Genomic DNA, 13881 nt, shown 5'->3' with positions numbered 1-13881 from the left:
GATCCAAGCCTTATAATAACTTGAATCAGGTTCTGGTTGTCTCAGTGTTCCATCAATTAACTCGAGTTTATTCATAGCTCCTATAGCTCTTTTAATTCTCCTTCACCAGGTGTAATAATTATTACCTGTTAGAGGAACTGCAACAAGTTGAAGAGTTGCATAATCATTATGATGAATCTGTAAGATCTCGTTAATCTCATTCTTCTCGAGTTGATCTACTTGCTGCATGGTAGATCCACGATTCTGCTTCCTCTCAGCTTTATATTCATCAATCATGACATTTTTCTCATTATTGTTGGATCATGATCCCTCTGGTTGTTCATCATTCATCAATATATTCCATGGAGTTCTCCTCGTTTTTGGCATGATTACAGTAAAATCGAAAATGTATGAGTTAGTAAATTTTATGGATCGCTATTCATGGCTCTGATACCATGTTAAGACGGGGATCCAAGGTTCCAACTTAAAACCAATTGGTTGTAAGTGGAGTAGCTCTTCACCCCTTATAAGGTAGGGGAATTCCAACACTACATCCAATGTAGGATATTTAACACTTCCCCCTCGAGATGATAATCTCGAATATCCATACATGATCAATACCCAATAATGGGCATCATGGCTCTGATACCAAGATGTGAATCGAAAAAGTAGAGAAAATTTTATTTCACTTCCAAAACACAGAGATATATATAAAAAATAACTGCCAGCAGTTACACAATTATTATGCAGCAATGCAGTGGAGTATTAGAGCTATCAACTGTACTAACTGCTTTAACTGTCTTCAACTTCCTTCAAGTATCAACTTCAACAGTTCATACAAAGTTTGTTGATCCAATTCAGTATTAAATATACATCGAAAAAATTTATAAGGGTTTGTCCAATTTTCATTTAACAATATATATATATAGATATATATTCACATTTGTCATTGTTGTCTTGAACAATCTTTGAGAATGATATAATATACTCCCTTCGTCCCACTTACCTTGTCCAGGTTGTCGTTTCTGTTCGTCCCACATCTCATGTCATTTTCTTTTTCTGGAAAATGATTACCCATATTAATCTTATTTTAAATTTTCTAATTTAATTTAATTTTTTATTTTAATTAAACTAATTAATTATCTTAAGTTTAATCTATAATAATTTATATTATAAGTTAATTATTTTTACTAATACATTCTTAATTATCTACTAATTATATTTATCCTAAATTTTCGTGTCTACAGTACCAAGACACCCAATATGGGACGGATCAAGACACCCAATATGGGACAGAAGTAGTAATTTTATGCTACAACACTAAACATATATATATATATGAAGAAACGTTGACTTATCAATCCCTATTAGTCGTCATTAATTATTTTAAAACAAAGGGACTATTATTATATTTATTTTGTTATGAATATGGGGTATAAATTAATTAATTATTTAATTAATAATGCAAAATTTTTAATGAAGTGATTTTTCTATATGGGTAGTAAGATATATATATATATATATATATGTGATTGTCTGATTAAGTTATAATAAAGACATGACAATGAAGTTTTGATGCTGATTTGAAAGGTCATTCACACAAAAACACATTATTATATATATATATATATGAAGTTAAAGTGTTGATCAAGATTAGTCCTTATATTCGATAATAGTTTATACAATAAATATCATAATTAATTTAAGGATATGTACCGACAATACATAATAATAATAATAATAATAATAATAATAAATAATAATAATTTACATAATATATGCACATATTGAAATAAAATAAATATTTTCTCCGTCTCACTTACTATGCCAACATTTTCATTTTTGTATGTCTCACTTATTCTGTCTTTGAAAAAAAATTATACATTTTAATACCATTTTAAATATTTTAATTGATATATTTTTTTAAAATTTTAATTAAACTAATTAGTTATTTAATCTTAATCTAAAATTATTTTTTATCAGATAACAATTATTTTCACTAATACATTCTTAATTATTTGCAGATTATATTCTCCTAAATTCTCGTATCTACAGTAAAGAAGACACGGTAGCCGGGACCAGGGGCGGAACTACACTAGGGCTTGGGGGGTCAATTACCCCCAAACCCAATTTTTTATATTTTTTTAGTGTTAAAAATATTAATTTTTATGTATTTATATATAATTTGTCTCCTAAAATTATCTAAATTTATAAATAATTTGATCATTATTTTTTTATTTAAATTTATTAGTTAAATATTAAATAAATTATAATATTTTGCCCTGCAGTTTTAAATGCTAGTTTATTAGTGGCCGGGACGGAGGGAGTAGATGATATGAGTTACAAACAGATGGCAATACTCTAAACATCAATTAATAATTTAATTCCAATCACATTCTGAAAATAAAGTTACTTATGTTAATTAGAGTTAACCAAGACGATACCAATTAATCATAACACTTCAAGGGATTGAGTCTTGATTTGACCTAATTAGTCATATACAATGAAACAACAAAATATATTGGACAACAAATAATAATACAATGTAAAATACATAACATAAGTTCACATAATATGATATATTTATTTCCTCGTTCTAATTCAAAATACTGATTTTATCATTTTTTATGTATCATTCAAATTTTTTTTTTTTATTTTCTTATTTTAATAAAAATAATCATATATTACTATCAAAATACTTTTAATTTTTACTTAAATTACAAATATAACAGTAAACATAAACATATAATTACTTTATACATAAAGTTGAAAGGTAAAATTGTCAAAACTTTTTTATTTCTTATTTTACTATAAAACTCCAAATGGTGTATTCATCCGGGACGGAAAGAGTATAAATTTTAATGTAATAAATATATTTATAGAGTAAAATACAATATGCTTCCTCCGTCCCAAATAAGAGTACAATTTTTACCATTTTCGTCTGTTCTATTTAAAGTATCGCTTTCCTATTTTAGGAAAAGCAATTTTACACTGATAGCAAAATACCATTAATTTTTATTTAAATTACAAATATACTCTCTTACACACTTTCACTAACTAATAAAATACTGTTATTTCTTAATTTACTATAAACCTCCAAATGACTCATTTCAAAAAGGGACGGAAAGAGTATAAATTAAACAATATATATTTGTATACTCTCTCTGTCATTCAAATCTACATTCACTTTCCTTTTTGAATTGTCATCAAAAAAATTTTTCGTTTTCTTTAAGTAAAAACATTTTTGTACTTTTTTAACTATAAAAATAAAAAAATAACAATTATTACTCACATTTATTAAAACTCATGACCGGTCAAATGAGCACACATTTGCATGACGGGAAAAATATAATACTATAACATTATAATGTACTACTCCCTCCGTCCGGTTCTAAGGGTTTTATTTACTTTTTGCGTGTTGATATTTGAATATTAATTACTATATTAAAACGTAGTACAAATTAATAAAAATTGACAAAAATAATTCTATTATTGTCTTATAATATTATTATAATAGTGATTGTGCAAATAATTATACAAATATAAAAATATTTTTAATATTAAATATAATAACACAAAAGTAAATGAAACTTTTAGAATCGGACGGAGTGATCGTATAACAAGATATAATGTCCACCTCCTCTCTTCTATAGGATGATTTGACTCAGTTATCAATATACATATGCTTTAATCATAATCAACACTTCAAATATTTTAATATATATAGAGAGAGAAAGAGAGAGAGAAGGGAGTTTCGAATTGACAGTTAATAATATTTTAAGAGTAGAAAATTGTCTCTCATCTAGTTTGTCTTTTTATGCTTTCTAAAACTTTAGATAAAGAAATGAATGATCCTAGGATGGACTGATGGATGAGTGCTTTCACTTTGAATTCAATCTCAAATTAAAAATAAATAAAATATATTGACTGATTTATATCATTTTCTTATTATATTCAATATACTCTATCAATTTCGACACTATAATTTGAGTTGTGTTTGACACAAATTTAAAAAATAGTGATATTATATTGATAGTGAGTAAAAAGTACGGATAAAGATATTTTTACTCCTGTAAGTATATTTGTGTAATAAAGAGGAAGTATTATTTATGAGCCTTGAAAAAACAATTTCATAAATAGGAGGAAGTACTTCCTCCGTCCTAAACATCCTGTAACATTTTTTTTTTTTGTCTTATACTCACTGCAATATTTTCAAATTTAGAAATAATTAATAATATTTTTATACATATATTAATATACACTTAAGTTTATCCCATCACATCACTCAAATTAAAAAAATTAATAATTATTTCTCTCTTTCCAATCACATCAATTAATATTTAAATTATTTCAAATTACCATTCTTAATACTCCTCACCTAAATTTTCGTGTCAAACACAAATATTGCACGATGTTCGGAACGGAGGAAGTATTATTTATGAGCCTTGAAAAAACAATTACATAAATAATATTCATTGGTGGTGGGTACTGTTTCTTATTCTATGCAATAATAATTTATTCTCCAACTATAGTGGCCTTAACTTTACATATTATATTTATAAAAGAAAACCTTTACCTCATTTTATATGAATCAATATGGGAATATTATATAATAATTGACCAACTTTTCTATAAAAATAGATGCAAAATTGTTTATAATTTATTTATACTTGGAAAAAAATTGCATTAATTTTTTTATGATTTTAAACTGCCTAAAGTTTTCTTATATTTGAAAAGATATTACATAATTTCTTTTTTAATTTTAATATTATTATGCAATATTTTTTAAAAAAATACGAAGAATTTTTTGGCAGGTTGTAGGGATTCAGTATAATATTTTTTAAAATACGAACGAGCTTAGCCCCATGCAATTTTTAAATAGGGAGTATGATGCAAACTTTTCGAATAATTACTTTTTGTGAATTTTGAAAATATTATTTATACATTTATTAAATTAAGAAAATTTATAAGGTGAAATTGACCAGTTTTTTCATTCATAATTTTGTTCATATTATTGCCCTCTTTTGAATTTATTTATTTTCTTTTACCATTTTATTTTATTTGTTTTTTTCGTAATTTTTATTTTATTTTTGATATGATGTTTAAATGAAAAGGTGTGATAAGCTGATACGTTAGGAAAAATAAAAACAAAAAACTATAAACTTAATAGTAAAAAATAAATTTATAACCGACAATAAATATATAATTTCTTGGTTGTTAAGGAACATATATATTTGTAGAGAATTATTTGAATAATATTTGCTTGTTGGAAGACGTCGGGTAGTGGTGGGATCAGTATTATTAGTATAATAATAAAAAATTATTATTATTATTATTATTATTATTATTATTATTATTATAATACTTTCTCCGTCCAGGACAGATCACTCTTTTTTCTTTTTTGTCCGTCTCATTAAAGATGATCTCTTTCTAATTTTTTTTTTAGTAAATTTATTCATCTTAAACATATTTAATAAATATAAATCAATTTAATTAAATTTCTAACATGTTACATAACCCACTCAAAATCCCTTTATTTTTATATCTCTCCTCAATAAAATTAGTTTTTAATAAAACATCTTATTTTTAATAAAATTAGTTTTTAAGTTAATTATAAATAAATAAATTATTATTTTTATTTATTTGTATTATATAAAATTTTATTCTCTATAAAATGATATTCATATTGTATATATTTTATTAATATATAATGCTAAAAATATTTAAAATGCCAACAACACTACTCATATAAAAAAAAATTAATATCATAACTTATTATTAATAACTTACTAATTTACATTATTTAAAATACCATGTCCTTAAGTAATGCGGTCATGTTCATCGGGACCGAGGGAGTATTATGTAAGCATTAGAATCAATCATAAGATTGAAGTGTGGTGATGGGTTAGGATATACTATTCATTTCATCACCAATGTAGGAGTCTATTTATTTGGACTTGTCTGATAAATTTTGATTTAGTTTTTATATTTAAATATTATTTGAAGACATATTTCATAAAAAGAGTATATATGTATTTTTTTTTTTCAAAAATTAAATAATTTAAATAATAAAATTTGAAAAAAACTAATAAAAAAATATTATATCAAAGAAATTAAAGATATGAGTTTAAATGAATATAATATTATGGCCGTGTAGCAAGTCAATAGGATTTTACATGAAATCGATGGTATAGATTAAGTAAAAATTATTACCGTAGGTTAAAGATTTTTAATCGAATGATAACCAAGAGCTTCTTTTCGGAGGATTTAGAGTAATTAAATCCTTAATTTGCACCAAACACGATGCCCAGATATTTGGTAGTAAAAAAATTAGAGAAAAAGTATATCAAAATGTGAAAAATTAAATAAATTATATGAAAGTAAAAGAAATATAAATTTTGATTGAGACGTTGGAATTTGAGTTTTACTATGAATACATCAACCTATTTATAAAATTTAAAATTTGTCTTACGAACGTATTTTACTCTACTAACACGCGAAGTTCGGTATTAACTTAATTCCTAAGTTATTTTCTAATTTTCTATAATTAAATATCATTAAACTTTCTAAATTAGATAGGATGAAATAAAATAAATATAATAGTCTAATAAAATAGCAAAAAAAAAAAAAAACTATCACATATTAATAAAAGGTACAAAAAGTTGATTAGTGTGACTTGTCGTCTCGTCGATTTGTCTTGTCGAGCCTAGTTTACATAGTATTAAGTTTAGTTGGGGTTTACCAACTGCAGACTTTCGGATAACAATCGTATTCTTATTCTTATTATTATTTATTTTTGTATGTTTTGTTTTATTTTTTGCAGTTCAACTAATTTAATATCTAATAAGTCAAAACATGATTTCATTGTTAATTGTCAGCCTCTCTCTATCTTAATTAATTAATTAATATATTTATCTTGAATATATCAAAATATCTGTAATTTTATTTAAAATTTTCTGTTTTATTCTTATCACTATAATTTACAAAATTATATATTAAAAAAAAAACAGTTTGAGCAAAATAGTAAAGAAAAAACTATTAAAATTCTATATTATTTACTTATGAAAAATCTTGCTAAAAAAAGTAACAACTATTTTTAAATAGAATAGTACTCCCTCCGTCCCAAATACTATGTCCACATTGCCGTTTCTGTCGTCTGTCTCACATACTATGTCACTTTCCTTTTTTGAAAAATAATTACACACTTTAATCTTTATAATTATTTATATTATAAGATAATTATTTTCACTAATATATTTTTAATTATCTACTAATTACACCCCTCTTAAAATATCGTATCTACAGCAGACACGGTATCTGGGACGGAGGGAGTATAATTTAATAAATTTGAATTACACAAATGATTAGAAGCATGTGGCTGTTGAAACCTGACTCACCATTCAATTTGCAATCCTAATTATTACTTAGAATTTGCAGGGTGCATCAAATAACACTTGTTAAAAATTCTTTTGGTGGTTTTATTTATTTATTATTAAATAAATAAATAGTTATTGAACATGATATAAGTATTGAGTATTAGTATGTCTTTAGAAAAAAAATTATGATATTGTATAAGTAATTAAAAAAATAACTAAAAAATTCAAAATACAAATATTTATCATTCATGAGACTATATGCGTTATGTTAATTCATTAATTGATCAAACATATGATATATTGTACTATATGAAATTATAATATATAATTGTCAAAACATATGTTATGTAAAATTATATCATAAAAACTTGTAATAAATATATTTTACTTATGTTCAATTATTACTATTGTTTTTTAATTGTCATCTTAGCAAAATATATTCAAAATATATTCTACATGTGTCATTTTTTTACGATTTTTATCATCCGTAGACCAATCTCACTCGCACTGATACCATAAGGAACTTGTGGAAAAATTGCAATAAATATCACGTACATATGACCGAGTATCATTCTAGTCTTTTAATTGTCATAGGTCATCTTTTTTTGCGATTTTCGTTCTCTGACCACCCGTAAAGTTTAGGATGGATACAATCTCACGTGCAAAGTAGGATTGTGCTACGGAAGACAAAAATTACAAAACAAAGTGACACATAAACAATATATTTTGTCAGAATGACAATTAAAAGATAAAAGTGATAATCATTCATTTCTAGTCCCTAAACAAAAAAAAAAAAAAAAGTGTAAATCCGTTCTTAGACTCGTAATTTGAAAAAATTCGCATGGTTCATTCGAAATAACCAAACTAACTAACCAACGATATTATTTTGTCCATCCAAGACCATTTAGGGCCCCAAAAACCCTAAATACAAAAAAAATAAAAAATGTACACATATTTTCAGATTCAGAATTAAACAAAACTTACATGATTAATCTGAAACGACCAAACAAACCAACCAATAATATTATTTTGTCCATCCGAAGTCATTTAAGCCCCAAAAATCCTAAATGCTAAAAATATGTACACTCATTTTCAAATTTAGAATTACATAAAATTCGCAAGGTTAATCCGAAATGACAATACAAACCAAATAATTATATTTTACTATTTTAATTAATCGGGTCTGGATCGAGAACGGGTAGAGTCTACTATTATACCTTGAACTTGACCCTATTGACTCTAAAAAAAATGATTAAAAGACCATACCCATGCCCGATATGATACCCGGATAATTGGGCTCAATCTCAAATAAATAAGTCAGGTCCGAGTCAGATGTTAGGCTTACCCAGACCCATTGTCATCCCTATTTGTTGATTGGGACAAATCTATTAGAAAATTATTATGTTGCAATAATATCAAATAATTATCGAAAAATAAAATTCGATAATCAATAATAATTTATCGAAATAAATTTGAGAATCACGTCGAGTCGAGGTATAATATATCTCTAATTTATTGAAATAAATTCGATAATCATGTCGAGTTGAGGTAGAACCTCTCTCCGTAAAAATGAATACGCTCCAATAGTGCCTCCGATTCGTGGCGCAACGTTCTCAAAGATAAAACGACGTTTCTCTGAATTATGTGACATCTTAATATTTCGGAGCTCCGACGAACTAAAATAAGGGGACTTTGAGCTATGTTTTGGGACTTAATATTTAAGAAAGATTTTCCAGGCTTGTACTGAACAACTCATCTGAAACTCTGTCGAAAAATATTTCCGAAAAGAAGAGGATTAGAGAGAAGAATCTTCTTTTACTAGTGTGATGAATGGAATGGTGGAAGTGGCTTTATATACGCACTCCAACCTTAGGGGTGTTTAATTGTAAGTCGAAATCGACGATGTTTAATGACTGATAATCGTCGGTCATAATTTCGGTAACGTCCGACCATAAATACCATACTTACTTTCCGGCCATAAATACATTATTTGAATTTTAAATTTCAAATAATTATTTTATTATATATGCATGTAATTATAATTTTTGGTAACAAAAACATATTTTCTTAAGTTTCAACAAAATATTTTGTTATTTCGATTTTGCTTTCGAGCATAATAGACTTCGTCAAGTCTAGCATTTACCAAACTCAAACCCAACCTATGACCATGACCAAGATATTTGAGCCGGATACAAAACTTATGCTCGTTTGTAATTGTATCATTATCTAGTTCTGGTAGGTGGCACGTACGCTTGTGACTCACGGCATTCATATGCTCAACTATACTATCAATAACCATCATACAACCCATATGTATTTTAACTAACCAAATAATCGGTTTCCGAAATTATGAATTTAATTAAAAATTAAATTTCATCGATTCCAAAAATTAGAAAAAAAAAAAAAAAACTATTGGATAAGCACACCTTGTTTCTTTTTCAATAATTAGTATTAATGCGACAAATTTTATTTCACAGTAATTATTTTTTTGGAAATTTTTTATATCTAATTAATAATCATTTTACAATAAATAAATACTAATGGTTAAATTAAATAGACATAATTTATAATACAATATAAAATTCTTTTTTATGTTTAAATAAACTAAAATACTTTTTCAATTTAAAATTAAAATATATAAACTTAAATATTTTAATTTACTAAATTTAAATAAAAAAAAATTTATTACTATTATTTAGAAATTTTAAATAATTATTTAATTTAAATTTGTACTTATTCAAATTTTAAACCTCAAACTTATAAACAAAGACACTTGTGGGTTTAATTAATTAATACTCCTATAAGGGAAAGGTGTCCCAATTTTTGTGCCAGCTGCTGCACACATTTTGATTCTTTAATTTTACTTTTTGCAATTCTTTTAATATCTTTTCCTGTGTGATTGGTGGTCCAATTAAATCAATATAATGACAAAACTTTAATAACAGAAAAATAGGATCTACTTTTATGTCTCTTTGTATTTAATACTCCATCGTGGAAAATATTCATTTAGGTTTTTTTAGTAGATTAAAAAAATAGGGAAAAAAATTATTTTTGATTTCAATATAATCAAAATTCATCAATTTTGGTCATAATATAAAATTTTTATCAATTTTGGTCCAAATATAACAAAAACTCATCGTTTTTTGTTTCAATATAACCAAAACTCATCATTTTTGGTTTCAATATAAAATTTTTTATCAATTTTAGTCTCAATATAACCAAAACTCATCATTTTTTGTCTCAATATAATCAAATATTATCTTTTTTGGTTCCATCGTCAACAAACCGACGGAAAATGCTGACGTGAAAAGAAATCAAACCTTATATTTATATTTCAAGAAATTGCACAATCTTGCAAGTCCACGTCAGCATTTTTCGTCGGTTTGTTGCCGGTGGGACCAAAAAAGATAAAGTTTGATTATATTGGGACAAAGAACGATGAGTTTTGGTTATATTGAAACTAAAATTGATAAGATTTTTATATTGAGACCAAAATTGATGAATTTTGGTTATATTGAGACCAAAAATAATTTTTTCCAAAAAAATAATCATATTGTATATAACATAATTTTACTATAGATATTTTTATATTTGTATATTAATATAACATAAAATTAATACTTTTGAGTGAGACAAACAAAAATAGTTAAAATGGTAGATTGAATTGAGACGGAAGAAGTATACATATAAATAAATATATAGGCTGTGTCACTTGATGTATTTTTAGATAAATCTAATTTTTAATATTAGGCAAAAAGAATCGTATTACTAATATAAAAATAATATTTCATATTGAAGGATAATTTTTTGTAAATAGATAAAATATATATTGTCTATTTTGATAATATTTATTGAAATTTGTATTACTAAAAAATTTTGAATGCAATAATATTATGTTAATGGAGAATCAATTCAGCATATTAGAATTGCTCTGTTTGTGCCTTTTTTTTAATAGTATAAATTTAAATAATATTTGAATATAATATAAAATAAATATTTACTATAATATTTTTAATAAAAAATATGTATTTACTTTCTAGAAAAAGATTAAATAAATAAATAAAAAAACATAAAAAATAGGTACACAATAGCTTCAATTAACACAACATGTGGGAATTGTTCATACTTTTGTATAAGCAGGTCTCTTACTGAGATTAATGATAGTACATGACATATCGATTAATTTCATGTACTACTCCCTCCGTCCCATGTAATATGAGTGTATTACTGTAGACATGAAAATTTAGGTAAAGTATAATTAGTAAGTAATTAAGAAATATATTAGTAAAAATAATTATTATTTAGTAAAAATAATTATAAATTAAGATTAAGAAAACTAAATATTTTAATTAAGATTAAAAAAATTTTAAATTTTAAATTTTAAAATATGATTAAGGTGTTTAATTAATTTTCCAAAAAAGGAAAGGACAAATTATGTGGGACGGACGAAAATATAAAATATGGACAAATTATGAGGGACGGAGGGAGTATAAGTTTATGTACCACATTTGTGTTTACTTTGGATAATTATAATAAATAATATTAGTTTATTCAATCTAATCATTTATTTACTTCAACTACTCCCTCCGTCTCATAACAAAGTATCTATTTTTTCATTTTAGTCTGTCCCAAAATAAAATATTATTTCTTTTAGTAACTATACTATCTACCTAACATTACAAATACTCTTACAACTTACAATATATTACACAAATGTCATTATCTTTATATTACACATACTAATAAGGTTATTTTAGTCATTTCTACTTTATTCCTACTACATCCCAATATAATACTAATATTTCTAAAATTACGTGCAAAAAGAAAATAAATATCTAGTTATGGGACGAAGGGAGGATAATAATTCTAGAGTAATTAAAAACCGATGTAATAATATACTAATAAGTGATAATTAATCCTACCTACATGAGTAGGATTAATTGATCTCAAGTAAATATTTGTACTAAAAAATGTAATTATCCTATGTTTAATTTTCAAGTACAATAAAAATGTTATTATATTAACATAAACTAATGTGATTAATTTATATTTCATTTACTACTTGTCAGTATTTAATGTGTTGATAGCAAGGCAAGGCAATGAATAATATTATATAATAGATGATAACATTATAATTACTATAAATAATCCATAAATATATCTATCTATATATATATATATATATGATATTAACACACAATTAGCATTCACTCAACACTCTTCAATAAAATACTTTAGAATATTTGGACAAATTAATATTTATAAATACAAATAATAGTTAATATATAGTCAGCAATATATAGAAACAAATACTATTTTCTTCTTTCAAAGTGTTTTTTTAGTAGATTAAAAAAATAATAATATTTTATTAGTCAGTAACATATTTTGATATTATTGTCATTTTATTTTATATATAAATTAATTTGTATGTGTAGTGATATGTTTGTAATTTAGGTAAGAGTTAAGGATACTTTAGTATTAATGTATAATTACTTTTACTAAAATATGAAAGAAATACTTTTGAGCGAGACAAACGAAAATAATAATAATAGTATTATGAGTTGAGACGGAAAGAGTATATCATATGGTTAACATTTATTCAACATAACAAAATATATAAATATAAACATCACATGTTGATATATATGTCAAAATGGGTTGACGGGTGGATTAGCCCATAACTCATTATAACTCGCAAATAAGTGGCTTATGTGCGGGTCAACCCACGACGGGGCATGATAAAATTTAATCAGCCCAACTTGACCTACTGACTGGTGGGGAGTTAAACGAGTCAACCCATGAGCTTTTTAAAAATTTAAAAAAATATTAAAATTATAAATATTTCGTAATTAATATCCAAAAATAGTTAAACAATAATTATATAAGTTAATAATAGCACATATTTAAAAAATAAATCAAAACTAATTTTACGATTTTGTCTATAAATTGTGAAAAAAAAAAAAAAGATATTGAAAATATGAGAAAGAAGTAAGTGACAACGAAGAAATAATTAGAGAATAAGAGTAACAACATACAAAATATTTGTTATTTGGTTTAAACTAATGTTGATTGATCTAATTAATTAATTAATTATATAAAAAATATTTTTGAAAACTATTACAAAATATAATACTCCCTCCGTCCCATATAATATGAGTGTATTACTATAGACACGGGAATTTAGGTAAAGTATAATTAGTAAGTAATTAAGAAGTGTATTAGTAAAAATAATTATTATTTAGTAAAAATAATTATAGATTAAGATTAAGATAAGTAAATAGTTTAAATAAAATTAAGAAAATTATAAAATTTAAAATTTAAAATACGATTAAAGTGCATAATTATATTTTCAAAAATAGAAATGACAAGTTATATGGGATGGACGAAAATAAAAAATAAAAACAAATTATATAGGACGGAGGGAGTAGTAAAAATATAATTATAATATAAATAATTTTTTTTTTTTATCTCAACTAAAGACATTTATTTTTATAGTAAATTAAAAAATAATATTTAATACATTATG

The sequence above is a fragment of the Andrographis paniculata genome, unplaced genomic scaffold, assembly GCF_009805555.1.
Source record: "Andrographis paniculata isolate CXL003 unplaced genomic scaffold, ASM980555v1 Contig49END, whole genome shotgun sequence".
Taxonomy (NCBI): domain Eukaryota; kingdom Viridiplantae; phylum Streptophyta; class Magnoliopsida; order Lamiales; family Acanthaceae; genus Andrographis; species Andrographis paniculata.
The sequence above is the reverse complement of the archived record's forward strand: the minus strand, read 5'-3'. Positions refer to the sequence as shown.